The 20,987-nt window shown below is 36.2% G+C and overlaps 1 pseudogene; it reads right to left on the bottom strand.

Moving 5' to 3' along the window:
* Nucleotides 1–607: 607 nt before the first annotated feature.
* The window catches only part of LOC109085561, a 108,089-nt pseudogene continuing 87,709 nt past the window's right edge, over nucleotides 608–20,987 (bottom strand).

Raw genomic sequence — 20,987 nt, 5'->3', positions numbered from 1 at the left:
ACAATTATTCACTAAGTGCACACATTTTAGCCACTATTACAGACCAAATAACTATACATCACATTTCTGGTTCCTTTTCAATGCATTTAAACTCAAAATGTGTCCTTCATCAACACCACAGAGAAGAAAAATGAAAACCATCAGACAAAATCAAACCGGTTTTTCTCAGTGTTTTAACCTCATCGATTCTTAACTAATCATCCTCTGATTGTTAAGCCTCTAAGTAGTGTACCATCCAACATGTTAAAAAATAAATCACATGGCACTGTTGAGAGAGAGGTTCACCAACACTACAACACACGATCAACGAAGGGCCTGAAGACGCAGACGACGTGAAAAAGAAATCTTAGCACTTGTTTTGAACATGTGATGGACATCAGCGAAACGGTGCTCCTTCAAATCGCCACCAGTTTCCCACCGATTCACCCGTTTCAGCTTGACATTTGAATTATCACCGTTGGTTTTGTTCAGATGAAGTCATAAAAAGAACTAGCACACTAGTATTCTGCTAAAGTAGACGGAGCAGTGCAACATGACTAATAGTTTTATTTTACTGTAACACACACAACAACATACAGCATAAATGTTCAGCTTGCTCGGTTTTTTCCTTGCTTTTCCTGCTACAAAAACACACACCCAGCCAGATGAAGCATTAATTCAGGAGTGATTCTGTTTATATATTTCTGATACGTTGGAATTTGTGTTTGGCGTTTAAAGTCGACAGTGAAACCATGTCAGAGTTCAGCGAAAGCGCAGTTTTGACGGGAGCGGCTGAAAAACAAAAACTGCACAAAACTAACGTCAAATCAATGCAAACTGGCAGCTTAAACTCAGCGACTGCACGCGCAATCCCTCCAGCTTCTGAAAAACCAAAACAAACCAAACAGCCGTACATTCATGCTTCATATATCAGCAGATGAACAGCTGCAGATCTCTCCGTTTTGGTCTCAAACCCCCTCCGTAGTGCACAAAGTAATAAGGATACAAAAGTAGAATTTTTCATTTTTAAATACAGCAGCTTGGTTGGTTTTAAATAGAGGGCCTCTGGGTTTTGTGTGTGATGCATACGGGCCGTGTGGTGAAGAAACGCCTCTCTTCGGGCTTCCTTTGGGTCCGGTTTCTCTGTCCTCATTCAGAGAAGCTTTGGAGTTCACTTGCAGTGATAAAATCGCCCCTCCGTCGCAAACCGCACTCGTGTTTTGGAGTTGACCCCGTCGCGTTCCTCGTGTGGGTCAGTCTCAGAACCGATCCGGACTCCAGAGGAGAGAGCGGCTCTTGCTCTAAAAGACGGCCGTCTGATTGGACGCCGGCGTGTGTGGCGCGCTGTGATTGGCCGTCTCAGCTGGAGGCGGTGGCGATGGCTTTCTCCAGCTGTTGCGAGCGCAGCTCTCGCGTGCGGGACTCCAGCAGCAGGTCGTGGCAGGTGTTGCACACCAGAACCGGGTCGTACAGCTGCTGGTCAGGGATCGGCAGCTTCAGGTGACAGCAGTCCTTACAAAACACGTTCCCACAGTTCCTACGAGAAATCAGGACGGAATCTCAATCACGCATTCAGTCAAACATACACTACCCATCCAATATCTGAATACAATTCACCAACAAACTAATCCATCACTATCAGCACCATAAACAGCGTTACTGCTGATCTCACAAATCATTTCGACTGAAATAAAACTGAATATTAAAAAGCAATAGGACTACTGAAAAAACTACACCAAGTAAAACTGCCTAAAACTGAAATAAAAAAATAACTAAAGCTTAAAGAAATATTTTTAAAAACACAAAATTACTCAAATTTAAGCTAAAACTAAAATTAAAACTGAAAATATAAATATAAAGGCTAATTTTAAATATTGATAATGCTGTAATGGCACATTAGTAAATCAACAAACCAATCACACACAAGTCTATAAATCCAATATTAACAAACTAACAAAGTAATCCGTCACATGCACTGCAAATATTATTGCTATTTTTAACGAAAGAAAATTTAATCATTTTCAGTTATTGAAATAAAGCCAAAACAATAAACCTGTTGAAATGTTGTTCTGACAAACAGCTGAGACTAAATTAAAAAAAAAATATTATAAAAAATAAAAATAAATATTTCTATTTTGCTTTTTTGCAATATTTTGCAAAAAAGCAAAATAGAAATATTTAAAAACTGTCAAAATTACAACAATTTTAAAAATGACTACTACCTAAACTAAAAATACTATAATAGTGTATAAATAACACTAAATTAACACAAATATTCTAGAAATCAGCCAATCAATCACATATTAATCTATAAAGCCAATATACAAACAAAACAAACGCTACTAATTCAATCAAATATTTTATAAATAAAATTTAAATTAAATCACATTTTTCTTTTTTTGTTTGTTGAAATCCTGTCTGAATTGCCACTGACAAAAATCCAATATACAACCATCAATAACTGAACACTTTGATCGTAAAAACAATTCGATATTTTAATTATCTGTAATAAACCAACCGATGTTTTACTAAACTAACATTTAACGCTATTTAAAATCTGATGAGAAGAGAGTCATGGGAATCCCTTGAAACGTCTGGAAATGAAGTGATATTTAACTGCTCTGCTGGTGTTGGGCCGCACCTGCAGTGATGGCGTCTCTTGGCGATCCAGAACTCAGTAGTCCGCAGTTGAAAGCAGTGAGAGGCCATGTGATCCGGCACCCATCTGGTGACCTGTGCGTCCACAAACAAGCTGGTTAAACTCTCTAAGCATCATCAGCTGTACTGCGCAGCGTCAGAGAGAGAGACTGACCTCTGTGTCCTTCCTCTCCACACGGTCCCAGCTGCCCTCGCTGAAGCCATCCTCGCTGTGACTGGACAGAGAGTCTTCCTCGTCACTGCCGTCCGACTCGCGCAGACACGTCTGGAGGAACGAGAGGGACGTCAGTTGAGTTGGATGGAAAAATGCATTTCATATGAGGGAAGCAATGAATGCACTGAAACAAGGGTTTTAAATTTTGTTTTTTTTTTAATTCGCCTTAAATAATGCACATGCCAAAACAACACTCCTGTTTGCCTGCAATTCAGAAAATTAATGCTTTATCTAGTCACGGGGGAAAGCACAGATTCTATCTGTAATAAAATCACAAGCATCAACAGGAGACCTGATTTTATATGCAAGAGTCAATGATTAAGACGTTTTAAGACCTGCACGAATAAAACGCACAATATCATATATGCAAGAGTCAATGATTAAGACGTTTTAAGACCTGCACGAATAAAACGCACAATATCATAAAACATTTTAGTTAAAAAGTTTGATATATTATTCCAAAAAAATAAACTAAATAAAATTAATGATAATAAAATAAATATTCTTATTTTAGATTATCTTTATATATATATATAATATACATATCATAAATATTTATTATGTATTATATAATATACAAACACATACATGTATATATTTAAGAAAAAAAAATTGTTTATTATATTAAATATATTTATACAAAAAAAATATAATACTTATAAATATATAAACGTATTATATACATGTAAATATTTTCAAAATGTATACTGTACGTGTGTGTATTTCTATATACAAAATAAATATACACCGTATACATACATATATCAAATAAGTTATGTAAAAATTATTTTGGATGCGATTAGTAAAAAAAAAACGTCTGACAGCACTAATATATATATATATATATATATATATATATATATATATATATATATATATATATATATATATAGATATATATATATATATATATACACACACACACACACACACACACTTTACTTTTTAAAACAAATGTTTATATACAGCAAAAAAGCTTAAAAAAGATTGACTAAACATTAAACATTGTCTAATATTAACTAATGATTGACTAAACATTAAAATTATTAAATTATTAAGCCTTCTGAAGTTTAATAATCACAGCAGGCCGTGGTTCTGTTACACTATTCAAGATACTTAAGGCTGTAAGTCCATGAATTCTATAAAACTGAACGCTGGATTTGTGATGGACTCACAGTGAGCATGATAGATTATACTCACGATATCGTCCTCGTAGTCGACGTCGGGTTCGGAGGGCGGTGTGCAGAACTGCTTGCTCTCCAGTTTGAGCTGCAGCTGTCGAACCTGCCGCCTCAGCACCTCCACTTCCTTTTTGTAACTGGCCTCGATCTGCCGCAGCCGCTGCTGCACCGCGTCCACCGCCACCGGCAGGCCGTCGTCGTCCAGGTACACCGGAGAGCCGCTGGAGGACGGCGAGGAATGGGACGGGAGCAGCTGCCGGAAGGACGGCCCCATTGCTAGCGAAGACGCTGCCGAGGAACAAAGCGCGGCGTAGCTGGAGTTCTTCACCGCAGAGAACCAGCCGGACTGGATGGGGCTCCCAGGAGCGCGCAGAGGGTCTCGACGACAACACGGCCCGCCGTTAGCGCTTCCGGTGTGGGCGCGAGGAGGGAGGAGCTTGTTCGCCAGGGGGCGGCGGCTGTGATAGCTGCCGTGTTGGATGGCGCCGCCGCAGGTCCGACTGCACCAGGCCTTGGACGCTGTCCCACTGGGAACCGAGCAGCGATAGCTCCGTCAGCTGGCTTTGGGAAATCAAACGCCGCGCTGCTTTGGCGTAGTCGGCAGGTGGCGGTCGTTCTCTAGCGGGAACCAGTTCGCCGTTTCGTATCGGCGTTTCGAACGCCACATCAAAGGCTTTCCTAGAAGGAGGGATTGCGCTTTGCTCCGTTAGCGTCTCCACTGAGGCCTCCATTGGCACAATGGCTTCAGAGTTCGCAGATCCGATAGCGTTTTCTACGTCCTCCGTTACAAAGAGGAGGTGGATTTTGTGTTTTCTGCAGTCCTGATTTCCCTGTGGTGAGCTAATTGGGGATTTGAGGCGGAGCTTGGTTTGTGACTGGAAGGGCGGGGCTTGGTCTATCGCTAAGGGGTGGGGCAGAGATGTGGAAGGGGTTGGGTTGTCAAACAAGGCTCCACCCTTAAATCGTCCTCACGAGATACTGAAGAGCTGGTTTCCTCACACGCGCTCTGGATGGCCGTGGGTTGGTTGGACTCCAGCGCCGGGACGGCCCTCCTGGCAGTGCTTGTTCAGGTTGGGGTCACTCGAGGTGCGGGTGAGCGCCACGCCGTTCTCACAAGCAGACACCAAGTTGTCCATCGAGCGTGTTTTGGGGAGCCTGAGGGAATTGGAAATTAACTGTGTTTACAGTGCTTCAGTTCACCACAAGAGGGCAGGAGCGGAACACAAAACATCTCAGTACAGCACCTCATCATCCTCATTAAATTCATGCAAGTATACAACTGTTTATAATTTTTTTTTTTTTAATTTAAGTAATTTAAATTACTTTTATTATTCCATGGTCTGTCTGAATACTGGATTCTGATTGGCTGGCAGGTATGCTCTCTTGATCGATCGATAATTCATTCAAATAAATTCGCTTTGCGTCAGGTGGTTCTTTGTCTCCACGTCGTGCATTTAAAATCCTTTAATGTACAGCAAACCGCTGATCATCCCTTACTTGTTCTGTCTTGTAAAGCATACATACTGAAATTTATATTAAAAAATTTTTATTTTGGAAATATTTTACAAAAAAACGCAAGTAAAGCAAATGTAATGTTTAATAAAAAAAAATGGTAACTGTTTAATAAAAATGCTGATTCTTAAGAATATAGAATATTTTGCTAAAAAAAACAAAAAAAAAAACATTGAAAATATCACCAGGGCAAGAAAGGCAAAATATTAATTATAAAAATATTTTTAATGTTTTATATAAATTATTAAATGCTTTATAAAAACTACTTTGCTTTATAAAAACTTAATGTTTGCCAGGGCAAGTAAAGCCAATTTAATGTTTCATAAAAAAATACAAATTATATATATAAAAAAAAAATATATTTTTTATGCTTAATAACACTTTATATTTTGCTTAAAATAAGAAATGAAAACTTAATGTTTTATAGAAATAAATCAATCTATTGGTTTATAGAAATTATTTAATGCTTCATAAAATAATTTTTGTTGAATAAAAATACTGACAGTTAAGAAATATTTTTATTAAAATAAAAAAAAAAAAAAAAAAATTAAACTGTCACCAGGCCAATAAAACAAAATTAATGTTTTCTAAAAATCTAAAAAAATCCATCCATCTATCTATCTATCTATCTATCTATCTATCTATCTATCTATCTATATTATATATATATATATATATATATATATATATATATAAATATATATATACACGCCCCACACACACATACATACATGCACATATTCACACACACACATATATATATATATATATATATGATTAGATCAGTAGGAAAAAAGTCCTGCAATCTGTAATTTACTGGCAGCAAGTGTGCTGGAATCTGATTGTAGAGAAGGAAATACATCAGGATATTACTTTCAGGAAAGTAGTTTGGAATGTGGCCAAATAAAGATTTATGTGAGCAAATGTAATTGTGCAGCATTTTCAGCACTGTAATGAAATGAACGGTCACCTGTCGAGGGAGCGAGAGCTGAACTCCTCTCCTCCGGCCGAAGGGCTCAGGTAGATCTCCATGGCATCTTCAGCCGCGGTGCACGGCGAGGACGTCGGCAGATACACGGCCGTCCACAGCTGCAGAGCTCGCGTGTGACAGACCGGCTGCAGAACCTGCGGACATCACCACAGCAACAACTCAACATCCGCACTACACCAGAGATATCACATAAACAATACACAAAAACTGAGAGTTTCTTTTAAACAGGCTTCTCACACTCTTTAAAAACCTTCAGATATCTGTGATTATTAAAACAGTGATTTCCAATCTGTAAAAGGCACAGAAATGAACAAAATCTTAAAAAGTTATGGAAATTTCTCTGGTAAATATAAACTGTTCATTATTTGTTTGATATATTTTTTAATGTTTTTTTTGTGTCTGTGTGTTTTAATATATGTGGAGTATGTGTCATATAGTTTATTTATTTAAATATTTTAAAAAACATTCCCATTACTTGACATAAAAATATAAAATTTTATTTAAGTTGCCAAGGCAAGATTTATAGTTTTTGCTTAGTTTAACTTTATGTACTAAAATTTAAATAAAAATTAAAAACTATATAGACACATAAAAAAAATAAAAAAAACACTGCATTTACTGGGCATTACATGAATAAAGCACAACAAATGAGAAAGTTTAATGTGTCTTTTAAACAGTCACAGAAATCCTTTAAACATCTGTGGATTTAAAAATAGCAATTTCCAATCAGGAAAAGACAGCAATATAACTAAAATCTTAAAAAGATATAGAAAATTTCTTTAGTAAATATAAATAGTATTTGTTCAGCTCTAAAACACCTAATTGGCTAAAACCCTTTTTTTAGAGTCTGCAGTTGGAAGCACAATTATTATGCAGCATAAATCCTCTCTGAGCCAATCCAAGGGTGTGTTTTATAGTGTGTTGTGTGTGTTTGTGTTTGGAGGTGTGCTGACCATATCATGGCAGGGGATGTAGAGGAAGTTCTGGAAGTTCTTGTTGCCGTTGCGCAGGAGAGACCAGACGGAGCAGGTGCGTTTGTAGACGTTACGGGCCTCGCGCTCTTTCGCGTTATTGCACAGGAACGTACCGTACAGACAAGAGTACGTGTGCTGGACCAGCTTCACCTGGAGATACAACAGAGTTAAACAGTGGAAAACTGAACAACAAGAGCTACAGGTCACAGAAACTGAGGGTTTATCCTTCCTGCATAATCCTGTGAATCAGATTTCTGAGTAAATCATGAATGAATGAAACGACAGGTCACAGAAACTGAGGGTTTATCCTTCCTGCATAATCCTGTGAATCAGATTAAAAGGAAATCGTGAGCTCAATTTTATTAGGCTTCAATTTGGTTAAAAAACCAATGTTTTGGCCATCAGGCTTTCTTCTTTGTTTATAAACCGATGTTTCGGCCATCAGGATTTCTTATGGTTTGTCATCACAATGGAAAACACATGTATAAAGTTTTTATAAAAAAATTTATTTGTATTTGAAAGTTTTATAAATAAAACAGTTTTTATTCAAGTAAAGCAAACCTAATGTTTTTTAAAAAGCATTTAATGCTTTATAAAAATACTTTGTTTTCTGTTTAATAAAAATACAGACACAAAAATATTTTTGCAAAAAAAAAAAAAACATTACTTAATATCTTATTTAAAAAAAAAACATTCAATGCTATATAAAAACATTTTGCTATTTGTTTAATAAAAATACTATTTAATATATAAATTTTTTAAAAATTGCTTTTGAAAATTATTTCGGTACTTGGTAAATTAAAATTTTTTTTATTTAATTTTTTTATTAAAATTAACACTTTATAAAAAAAACTTTTTGTAAACTACGCTTTTGTTAAATAAAAAAACAGACACAAAAATATTTTTTGCAAAAAAAGCAAAAAAAAAGAGCATTATTTAATATTTGATTAAAAAAACATTCAATGCTATATAAAAAATCTTTTTTACTAATGGATTAAATATTTTGCTAAAAATACAATTTTAAAATGTCTTCAGGGCAAGTAAAGCAAACTTAGTATTATAAAAAATGTGTTTCATGTTTTATAAAATTAATGCTTTATAAAAAACTTTTTGTAAACTACGTTTTTTGTTTAATATAAATACAGACACAAAAGTGTTTCATGTTTTATAAAATTTATCATTTAATATTTTATAAAAAAAAAACATCTTGCTTTTATAAAAATGTATGCTTTATAAAAATACTTTTTTTTTTGTTTAATAAAAAAAAAGCTTTTTCTTTATACTATATAAAACTTATAATATATAAAAGTATAACTCAAATTATTAGGCTTATTTGTTTATTAAACTAGTTTTGAAACCAAAGTAATTATCCAATCAGCATGTCAGATTTTTCCTTCACTAAATACACTGAAATACATTTATAAAAAAGAAAGACAGTCATTATTCAGTACAAAAAGAGGATTTAAATTACTTTTTTGCTCCGACATTTAAACAAGGCAACATTTATATATACATTAAAAAAAATCATAATAATAAACAAGCTATTATAAAAAAGTATGTTTACTTTTTAAACCTAATGGTATGCATTACACATATAAATGAAAGCAAAGGCTTCGCACCAGAAAGGCCTCGTTGAACTCGAAGAGGCAGGGGAACTGCTTGAGGAGCTGATGAACACAGTCCAGCCACTGCAGGAACACGGGACACTGTTCACTCACATCCTCACCGCTCTCCTGATGACCGCAGCGGTCCGCAAACTTATGACCGTAATCCAGCCACTCGGTCTCCACCAGCACCTGAAAACCCTGCCCAGACCCACAGACGGTCAGAGACACGGTTAACCAGCGCTCTGAGATTCATCTAACCTTTCTAAAGACACAATTACACCTGCATAAATAAACTGCCTTTGATACTAGGAAGAGTGTTGCTTCAGTATCACTGATACACTACTGTAGCTTTTCTTGTTATTTTGATTAGAGGTTTTTTTTTCTTTCTTCTTCTTGTTTTCACTTTAATTTGTTAAAGTTTTAGAATTTCTTATGTCTATATGTGACCCTGGAGCACAAAACCAGTCTTAAGTGTAAATTTTTCGAAGTTGGAGATGTATAACATCATCTGAAAGCTGAATAAATAATCTCTCAATTGATGTATGGTTTGTTAGGAGGACAATATTTGTCTGAGATACAACTATTTTGAAAAATCTGGAATCTGAGGGTGCAAAAAAAATCTAAATATTGAGGGAAAATTCATCTTTAAAGTTGTTCAAATCAAGTTCTTAGCAATGCAGAATATTACTAATCAAATATTAAGTTTTGATATATTTACGGTAGGAAACTTAACTAAATATCTTCCTGGAACATGATCTTTACTTAATATCCTAATGATTTTTGACATAAAAGAAAAATCAATAATTTTGACCCATACAATGATGAATTGGTGGCTATTGTATACAATCTACCCTTGTGCTCCAGGGTCACAGGTAGGTATGTTACAAATTTTTACTTATGAGTTTTAGTATGTTATTTTAATTAGTATTTATTTAATTTATGTCAGTACTTTTAAGTGTTGCCCTGCCAACAAATTACATCTAAATATGTAACATTTTAATAATTCTATTGCGTTTTTGTCTTTAAAAAACATCTGTAAAGTTTTTATTAACTTATTTAATAAACAATATAAAAATATTTTATTTCATACATTAGCATTTTTGTGTTTTGCATTTTTTTAACAAAATGTCTGTACAGTACAGTTATATTTTTATTTTATTTATTTTTTAAATTTTTTTTTTCAGTATTTCGACTATAAAATTAATTGAAAATTGAAAATTTTTGCCTTGAAAGTTGGTTTTTTAAATTTTTTTTTATTTATTATTTTTAAATCTATTTTAATAGTTTTTTTTGTTTCTTTATTTTGAATAAAATTAATTAATTATATTATGAAATACATATACTATTCAAAATATATATTAAACTATATAATATTTTATTTTAGTTAACATTTATTTCATTTCAAGTAACCGAAATGTGTTTTTTGGTTTTAGTTTTCATTAACGATAATGACCCTGAACTATGTTTTAATATAATTTCAGTTATTTAAATCATTTAATATTTCTGTATTCAAAATGTTATATTTAAAACATTAATCTCTAACACATGAATTTTAATTTAATTGCACTCATGCCACCTCTGAGCCTCAATAAACCTCTGAAAATATAACTACAAGCCACTTTTGTGTTCTTCTGTGCCACCTCTGTAGTACAAATTAAATTATTAATACTAATTTTATATGATTGGTAACTTATTTGTCTTATTAAAGAAATATTAAATGATTTAAATAACTGAAATGACATGCTAAAAATGAGAAAACTAAAGCCACCAGCAGGTGCGGGAAGTCAGTGATTGGCGCACTTGAAAATAATTCATTCAATGGGAGGTGTAAAGTGGCTGTAATAAATTAACCTGTGACGTGAACTTAAAATTAATCATGCATTTAATATAGTCTCTCGGCTGCATTTGGCAGATGCGGTTATTTTTGCATTCAAGGTGCACGTTTAAGTTCAGGCATTACCCTCGGGAATCAAACCCTTGAGCAAACGAATTCCCACGGAGCCGTGTGTGGGTCAGGTGGTTACCTCTATGGTCCTGTAGAAGGGATCCAGAAAGGAACGTTGCGTAGGGCCACGATCTGCGGGCGTCGGTCCCAGCCGTATGAGCAGTGCCACCAAGCACCGGCCTCTCCGCGGCACGCGCCACCGCGGAGCACACCAGAGAGCGGCCCTTCAGCATAACGGACAGGTGCTGCAGGCCAACGGGTGCTTTCGCCGAGCCGCAGAGACAGCTGCTGAGTTTTTTGCTTATTGTTGAGAGACAGGACGCACGATTCGGGTTACCACGTCTTGCACCACTCTTCTTTCCTGGACACGCAACACCCGACCAGATGACAACTCGCTATGAGATGGTTGAGAGCCTGAAAACAACTGCAGATGTTTGATCTGAGCTAGAGAACACGGCCACCTGAAGCGCCCGTATATATATAATGCACCTATTCTAAGTAAAAATATTTGACATGCATATTTGCCAGTGGCATCTCTTATAATGCACTGTATGATTCAAACTTTATTACATAATTGGCGAGCATTCGCCACACAGTATATAATACATATCTTTTCATCGTTACACCTATTATTCAAGAGGACAATGCATGTGAAACACATGGACAACCAACCGGTTTCAGACGTAACAGAGGAACATCACTGCATATTAAAATGCCAGTTTTCACTTGTGGTTACATTTATTTATGAAAATATATACAATGGCATTGCAGTGTGCAATCAGAATAACGTGTTGTATAATAATATAGTTCTTATACATAAAGGCTCCAAGTAACGCTTTGTTAGGTTAAAAATAAAAATAACTATTTGACTTCTGAAGTCGTTGTCTACTCAATGATTCACTCATTGTATTTGTAATATCTTTAAATTATCTACAAAGGCTTTTCTCAGCTAATTTTTGATATGAGAGTAATTGTGCAAAAAATGGCGGCTAGCTGATGCTTTCAGATTAAAGCAGCCAGCATAAAATTGAATCCCAATCAAACCAGAGTCCACTTGGAAACATAATGCTCATTCAGTTCCGTCCTCATTTTCAACAATTATGATTGATTGAATCGGGTTGATAGGGGTATTTTAGGATCGCTAATAAATATATTACACTAAATGAATATTATTTGTCAGGGTTATATTAACAATATAAAAATTTTAGTAGTATGTATTATGTTGGTGTTTTAATTCAGTCCTATGACAGATACATATATATACACCACACCACCACACTATATAGAGATACATATATATATATAATTATATAATATAGATAGATAATATATATATAGATATATATATATAAATAATATAGGCACACAGGGATATTATGTATATGGGTTTTGTTTTGGGGGTTTGTTTTACGTCAGGAAGTGAGAGTGTATGGAGATTCACTTAATAGGTTATTTTATGGGTAATCATTGAATAAGAATAGGAATATTAATGGAATTAATTATTAGATTATATTATTTATTGTGGATATTCTATTCACTTCAGATTAGAGATAATATATATATATAATATAATATATATATATCTCTTATATATATTAATATATATATATATATCTTAAGATGATATATAAGATATATATATATATAGAGTATATATAGGGGGGCTAAAAATGCCAATCCCAATATCATCAAATTTCAAGAGCAAGAACACATAAAGTCGCAAAAAAAATATAAAAAATAAAAAAAAAATTATATTACGCCATATAAATATAAATATTATATATAGTAGATACAAGAGATACAATAATAACAGAAAGATATATGACATAGATAGATACGAGATAGAGGAGATAGAGATATAGACTATATATATATAGATATATATATATATATAACAACACATATATATAATATACAACATATCTTATATATACACCACACCATACATATACAGAGAGATAACATTAGATAATATATATAATATTATATATGATATTTATATATGTATAGATATAGATATATATATATATATCGTGGGGGAGGGTTTTTTTACTGTCAGAAGATGAGTAAGTGCCATTGAGATTACACGACTTGCCGGGAATCGGGAGGGAGCTGACTGCAAAGCGGCTCTGAGTGACTGAAAGCGTTTCTGATGCGAATGGTGGTAGTGGCCATGCCCATAAACACTCACCTCACAGTTGGGGATAGGGAAAGGTTACCTACAAACAAAAATAAAACAGAGAGGAAAACCTGCCTTTAGCCAAACCACTAAATCCAAACCAAAAACCCCCCCCCCCCCCCGCCCCCCAACAATAATTGTCGTCGCGGCATCCAGAGGCTTGAGGGGCAGGGAGTTCAGCGGCGCTCCACCCTTCACACATCCGCAGCATCCTCCTCCTTGGCACGAGGGGGCCCACGGCGGCGGGCTGTTGTAAGAACGCGCATCCAGAATCAGTAACTTCTGTGCTGCACTGCTGGCAAGCAGGAGCGGGAACAACCTGTCAGAGGGACGAGTCTGAGGAGAAAACAGGAGCAGGTGGTTCGCTATGAGCACAGAATTCTGACATACTTGCACACTAACTGCATTTACTGCAGGGCTGGAATAATTTTAAGGGGGCATTGGTGTCATCAGAAAAGGAGGCTCTTGCAGTGAATGGGTGCCGTCAGAATGATAGTCAAAACAGCATGATAAAAACATCACAATAATCCAACAGCAACTCCAGTCCATCAGTTAACTCTGGAGTGAAGACAAAGCAAGCAAACAAATCCAGATTTTAAGATGTTTTTAACTTCAAAACTGCGGCTTCTCGCCAAAATATGAGCCCATAATACATAATAACACTTCATCCAGTGAAAAAAGTCCATCTCCTGTTGTCCTCTCACATCAAAACGTGTTGGCTGGGAAAACAGTGCTTGACTCTGGTGCAGATGTATCTCCCGATGTCGACCAGACCCACTTTCTTTTTTTTGTTTTTTACGGAAGGAACGAAGCGTTAATTATGGGGAAATTAGGGACCGTTTGAAGTAAAAAACATCTCTGGATGGATTTGATTCTGCATAAAATTCGCAGCTTTTCACTTCACAAGACATTAACGGGATGGACTGGCAAGTGGTGTAGTATTACTGTGATGGTTTTTTCAGCTGTGTGGACTCTCAATATTCTGACGGAACACCCTCACTCGGCAGAAGCATCTCCTTGCTGAGACACTGATGCAATGCCTACATTTCTCCCATCAGGACTCATCTATCAACTCGGACGGGGCCTGAGAGAAGAATTTGACATCAAAGACAACACGGAGTACAGGGAATAACTGTAATTATCTCTATCTATATAAAAAAATTGCTCGCAGGAAAGGTCAAAAAAGGAAAAACTTGCACATATTGCTCCTTAATTGCAAAAGCTCTATTTCGGTCCCCTGCTGCATACTTTCAAAAAAAAGTACCGCAAAAATGTTTCAAAGCAAATCAGTCAATTACACCATATACACAGTGGGTCTAAATAGAACCAAATAGAGTGAATTTGACTGGTTTGGAGGGCTTCAATCGGTGAGCCAATTTGGATTATAGGATTCGGCCCGCAGTGGTCTTGAATCGTGACAGACTGCCAACAATACCAGCCCGACTGCAGATCTGCAGGAAATCAAGATCAGTGTGCCAGAGAAGAGGAGGAGGAGGAAAGGAGACGAGAATGAGCGACACAACAGAGTCAGACTCGCTTTAATGCACAACGCAAGTGCAATTTATAATTCTTCAGTCTGTCCCAGCTGGAAAATCAACGACGCTGCGCATGCGGAGGAACTTCTGCCATCACGACCATGGACAGCCAATTCACTTACGACATTAAACTTTAACATGAGGCCAAGCCAAACTGAGCAGAAGAAGAGCAGGACTGAGTCTAGACGACTCAGCAAAAACAGGACACCGCCTGCATTCAGTGGAACACTTTTAATTAGAGTTAGAGTGATTGCATTAAGTATGGAACACAGGATAAATGATTACTGGGAAACCGAACAGAACCATCATGCCTTGAATAATTTAATGAACCTAGTGCAATTTTATGTAGAAGACTAGTGAGGTTTATTCATCCAGAGCTCTTTACTGTGAGTGGCTGCGGCCCAAGACAGAATACAAAGATTATATGCAATAAATGGAAGGTTACTCTGGAAGGTACATATAATAATTAAATTTTTAATAATGAAATTGTGGTGGTGAAATGGTTCCAATTAGGGATGTTCATTTTAACCGGTTAACCGTTAAACGATTTTGACCGATTAATACAATCAGTTAAACGGTTTAAAAAGTCCTTTATTTATTTATTTTCAGTATTTATCAAGTATTTAAAAAAGGTTTGCTGCATGGTTTAAAATATGCTCCACGTATAAAAAAATTGTGTTTTTTAGAGAGAGAGGGGAAAAAAAAAAAACACCTCACGTATAATAAAGTCGCATTTTTAATTTCATTAAGAAATCGGGAGGCCTAACTGCCAACGCGAAGTGTTTGCAACATTTATAAACCTGTAAACATAGCTAGGCTATTCGTAGTTCCACGTCAATCCACAACAATCCATTCAATTAACAGTAGTTTAGAAAAGAACAAGAATTAAAAATGGTCTTTTAAAAAGTTATAGCAACCTATAAACGACAAGCCAAAACAAATTCATTTAGCGCTAAAACGTAACTGAAACCAACGTGTGTTCTTCTCATTCGACTCGAAATCAAATGTTTTCTGTATTTGGCGATGTATTGGAATGCCAAATTATTATTTATTATGTACTATCACGTCATCACTCCTCGCAGTGCCAATATCCAAGTAATACAACAATGGTGGCATAACCGTACGACGTAACGGCTGATACACGTTAACAGGCACAGATTTTACTACATATTTGAACTGAGAGACAGTGTGGTTTTTTTTTTCTCCCCGCTTATGTTGAACTGTCTGTATAGTGATGAGGTACTAAGGAACTGCATGGGCAGTGTAAGCAAAGCTAAACTGTGTGCGCAATGGCATTTTGTCCTCGAAACAGGGAAAGCAAACTACTACTCCGTGTTAATCATAAAGATAATCGGAATTGGAAAACGTTTGCCTTTATGTGTGTACCCTTCACAGAATAAAAAACAAATCTTTCTTGTGCCCGTACAAATTACGTAGCCTAAAAGTAAAATACTGGATAGCCGCTTTTCTGCCGTCTGGTTTCCTTTCACGCAGCACAAAAATGAACCGAAACTGCGTTTTTCGTTAATTTTCTTTAATTTTATATTTGGAAGTAAAAACGATATTGTGCGTATAGTGAATGCAAAGATGCGACATTAATTTCAGTGTAGGTTAATTAGTTTTTATTTATATAAAAAACAACTACAAGTATTATATACAGTAAATTAGTTCCTTAAGAAAATAATAATAATAAAAAAATCCTAATGAAAAATAAGTAAATAAATAATACGTAAACAAACAAATACGCGACTGATATGATTTCTCCGTCCGCGCTATCCCATTTGCGAATTCGCTAAACATTATCTTCACCACCATGAAATAATTTTTGGTCCATATTGCTCAACCACTTACTTTCCAGTACAATAACATACAAACTACAAAAAAAAAAAAAAAAATTAATAAAAAACAACAACAAAAAAAAAAAAAACGCCTCAAGATAAAAGAAGAACAACTTAAAATTAAAAATCCACCTAAATAATGGCTCTTGGTCTGAAAGGGCTCGTGGGTGACAAATAAATCAAAACAGGAAGCTGAAAGAGTAAACTTTTCGCAGAATTTAGGTCCCAGCTACCAGTAAGTAAAGCCTTTTAGAAACGTTCAGGTATATGTGATTCATCACATGGACACTTGAATTCCTATTGCGGCAGCATGTCGGCTTTTGGGCATACATTGTTGGTAACTAAGAATCTCGGGTTTGGCCTGCTGTGAGAAAACACATCAGCCGCATTATAACCAACCTGACGGTCTCTTTAAATGGGAATTCATTTCTTCACCCAAAAATGAACTACATGCTGTTTAATGTGCTCAAGCTCAGCCATCCGAGCCAGCCTGCAGGCGCTGGAATGTACAAGGTACATGTTGTTAAACAATGTCTAGTTTCTTGCAACAGAACCCAAACCAGTTTTGCTTCATAATAACCTTCGATGATATTCACTTCAGGGAGAGCACGGGGATTCAGTTACGTCTTTGCCTGTATATGCTTTTTTTGACTCTTAAAGAGACGGTAGGCATTGACCAAGGATCACGGTTCGAGCTGAAAATCTTCTTCACTGTTCAACTGAAGAACAACGTCACCTGTATCTTGTGATTGGACCTGAGGGGGTAGGTCTACATTACACAGCGCACATTTTCATTTTTTGTGTGAACTAAGGCAGTAAGGCATTTCGGCAACGCAGCCACAGTGTTGATCACCGTTATGAGATAGCGTCCGATTGGAGGGAGGTGTGGGCAATCGGCCCTCGACGCCATTAGAATCGGGCGGCCGGATCATGACCTGGTAAGTTAAAAGCGTCAATGTTATACCGTGCTCAATTGCTCGGCAATATGTATACGCTCACGGAAAGGCTCCCGGCTCAGACACAGCGGCCTCCGTAACGTTCTATGCATATGGCGCTCGAGTGAGATGTCAACCTCCTCGCAGGCGAGCTATAGAGAATGAGGGTGGGATGCAGAGAGGTTTCCTATTAATGCATTAACAAAACCATGGCATTACCCATGAATTTCTTAGCAAGCAGTCCGGCGCAGAATGCACTTATCGGCCGCCAGGCAGTCCATAATTTGTGTCTTGAGAAACCGACCAGAGGTTTACTGTCTCCGCTGCCTTGCGAGTAGACAAGAACAGAACGAGGGGGAGAATTGCCAAATTTTTCTTAGGGGGGACAGAAAAGAAAACGAATTTACAAATGGCCATTTCCGGCCCCCAACCATGTAAATGCAGCTTAATTATGCTGACAGAGGAAAACACCTCCTCAAACGGATTTTTCAATGTCTAAACTGGGACTAGAAAACCAGGATATAATTTACAGGATTTAAAGGAGAGTGCGTGGCTGAAACATTTACAGCATTCTAAGTTCTATACTTACAGTTTTCAATGGCTTTTAGGTGCAATTTAAAAAAATAAACATTTATATATTCATTTGATTTTGTCTTACAAAAGACAAAAACACAAAAAGAAGAACAGAAAAAAAAAAAAAAAAAAAAAAAAAAAACAGGGAAAAAAAAAACACCGCCAAAAAAAAATAAAACAGACTTGGTATGGACCCCCACCCCTCAAAAAAGAAAAATACATTGAAAATCGACAGGTAGGGTTTTCTTTTTATGCCAAAAAATGCACTAGGATATTAAAGTAAAGACATGTTACCATGAAGATATTAGTACATTTCCTACTGTTAAATATATCAAAACTAGTAAATGTTTGATAGTAATTATGCAGTGCACAAGAAACTTTGCTTGAACAACAACTTCTTTTAAGATGATTTTCTTTATATAATTTAGATTTTTTTGCTCCCTCAGATTTCCAGATTTTCAAAGAGTTGGTATCTCCGACAAATATTGTCGTCCTAAACAACCCATACATCAAAGGGCAGATGTAGTTATTCAGCTTACAGAAGGTGCATAAATCTCACAAATTCGAGGAATGTACTCGTATGACAATGAAGCACTAAAATAAACATATAAAACTAAAATAACAATGAGAACAAAACAATACATAAAAACTCAAAAATAAAAGTTTCGTTTAACTTGAAGAAATTTGACGAAGATATGGCTGTTAGTACAGCCAGAAGGCACCAACCATAAAAAGTTATAAGTAATAATTAGGCCTGTAGATGATTATCACGATTACAGCATACTCCAGATATGTTTTGTGATTACCACTCAATACAAAAGAATGTGTACAGGGGAAATTCATTATGATATGCAATGAACACACTAAATATAATTTAGGCCATTTACATTTAATATAATAAATAAAGAATATTCTAAATTTTATAATACATAAATAAATAATTTATAAAAAGGTTAACAGATACTTCTTAACATTAGGGCCTGCTTATTGTGAAGAATATTACATGAATAAAACTATATGGACAAAATATGTATGTAAACAAAAAAAAAACATCCGAAGTTATTAAACGTGATTAAAAGTTACCCGAAATGAATATAATCCAATATAATATATTTTAAGAAACATTACTCATTCGTCCTCGTTAATTTCTAACCAGTAGGCACCTCTGGTGTTTTTGATACCAAAAAATAAAAGAGATTGTATCATACGATTTGAATTGCATTTTAAAAGGATTAATCCATTGGCATAATGTTAGATAATAAATTCCGAATTAAAAAACAATAAATAAATAGATAAACGGTTGAACACATTTTCCATAGGACCCTCTTATTGGGAAACTTATGTGACCGTTTCATTGCAAGTAACCATAGTATTGGGGGAAAAAAACACTTACCGAGTCACTGTCCGTACGAGGTCGTGGTCCGTTCCTGCCATTCTGGTACCTGCAGGCCCTCGGCCCGGCGTCCAGCGGGACTGGCCTTCGCTATCGACGTCACCAGATACTCTCCCTCATTGTATCCTTCCACCCCCACAGCTGACTCCGGCTGGCTGCAGCGACTCTCATGACCGCCCCCGTTACGCTGGTGACGTGATTTACACTGATCAGCGATCAAAAGTCACGGGCAACCAGCAGTTTCTAGAACGGGAGACGGGGTGGCTCTTTAACCTTTAAACCACCACAGGAAACCCTACAGGACCTGAAGCAGGCCAAGCTCCCGAGCCTCCTTCTAAAAATCAGACAGACACCATCACAACGGAATGAAAATCGAACACAACCTATGATGTTACTATGATAGTTAGACGCTTATACACACAGACAGAGCATCCTCATCGTGCAAAGGCTTTTTTTTGTCATGATGATGAAACCATACTTAGGAATTGAATTATTTAGCACCAAGTTATATAACCCTGGTCAGCTACCAATAAACCTTACATTATCAAAATACCGGGAAGGCTCAATAACATGAAGTGATATGGCAGCAAATTAAGCAATATCGTACAGAGCAATATATTATGAATGAAATACATCAATTACAAAAGCTAATAATGCCTTTATTACTCACTAAATAAATTAAATAGTTAATATATATGTATTTATTTACGCACAGGCGCCATATTTTAACAGCAACTATCATTCAACTGAGATTACAAGGATGTAGACCCTGTAACCGTCAAAGAGAAAAAAGGGGAGGTTAGTCTGCGCTCTCTGTCCGCTGTGTGATGGTTCATATACAACTACATCTCTGTCCTCACGCCCGCCGTGCGTCCGTCTCACTCTCAAAATGAACAACCTGACAGTCCAGATTATAATTCTGACCTTTATCCTAGAAGCCTCGATGTAGAGGGATCTGACACACACACACCACACACACACTCTCGAGTCTGTCTGATGTGGACTTCCCTCAGGCGGCCGCAGCCAGGGTTCTTTCTGGCTCGCTTTTTAATTTTCCGTCTCCTAACCCGCACGTGGGTGTCACAAACACGGACCCACTGGTCCAATGAGTGTTACAAACTCATATTTAATGGATTTTTTGTCTATACATGACCTTTACTAACGACAGCAACGTTAAGTCAAACCTCGTATACATATAGTAGCATCAAAGCAGCTTCACAGCAATTCTAAAATAAGAACAAAATTTAAAGTCCGCCCGGGAAAGCAGCTTCTCTGCAATAAAGGAGCGCAGCTAATCGAATTCAGCGAAATTCCTTATTTTTTCTGAATTTTTATGCATTCAACGATTCGGAAAACTGCTAGATAAACCCCATATTGTGCCCCACATCCCGTTCCTTGCTTACTTTTTCAGTTTCTATATAGAGGCTATGCTTTGCACAATTCTATAGTCTACGCTTAAACTTACATCGCAAC

The sequence above is a fragment of the Cyprinus carpio genome, chromosome B5 (assembly GCF_018340385.1).
Source record: "Cyprinus carpio isolate SPL01 chromosome B5, ASM1834038v1, whole genome shotgun sequence".
Taxonomy (NCBI): Eukaryota; Metazoa; Chordata; class Actinopteri; order Cypriniformes; family Cyprinidae; genus Cyprinus; species Cyprinus carpio.
Note: the sequence above shows the minus strand (reverse complement) of the source record. Positions and strands in the feature narration are given on the sequence as shown.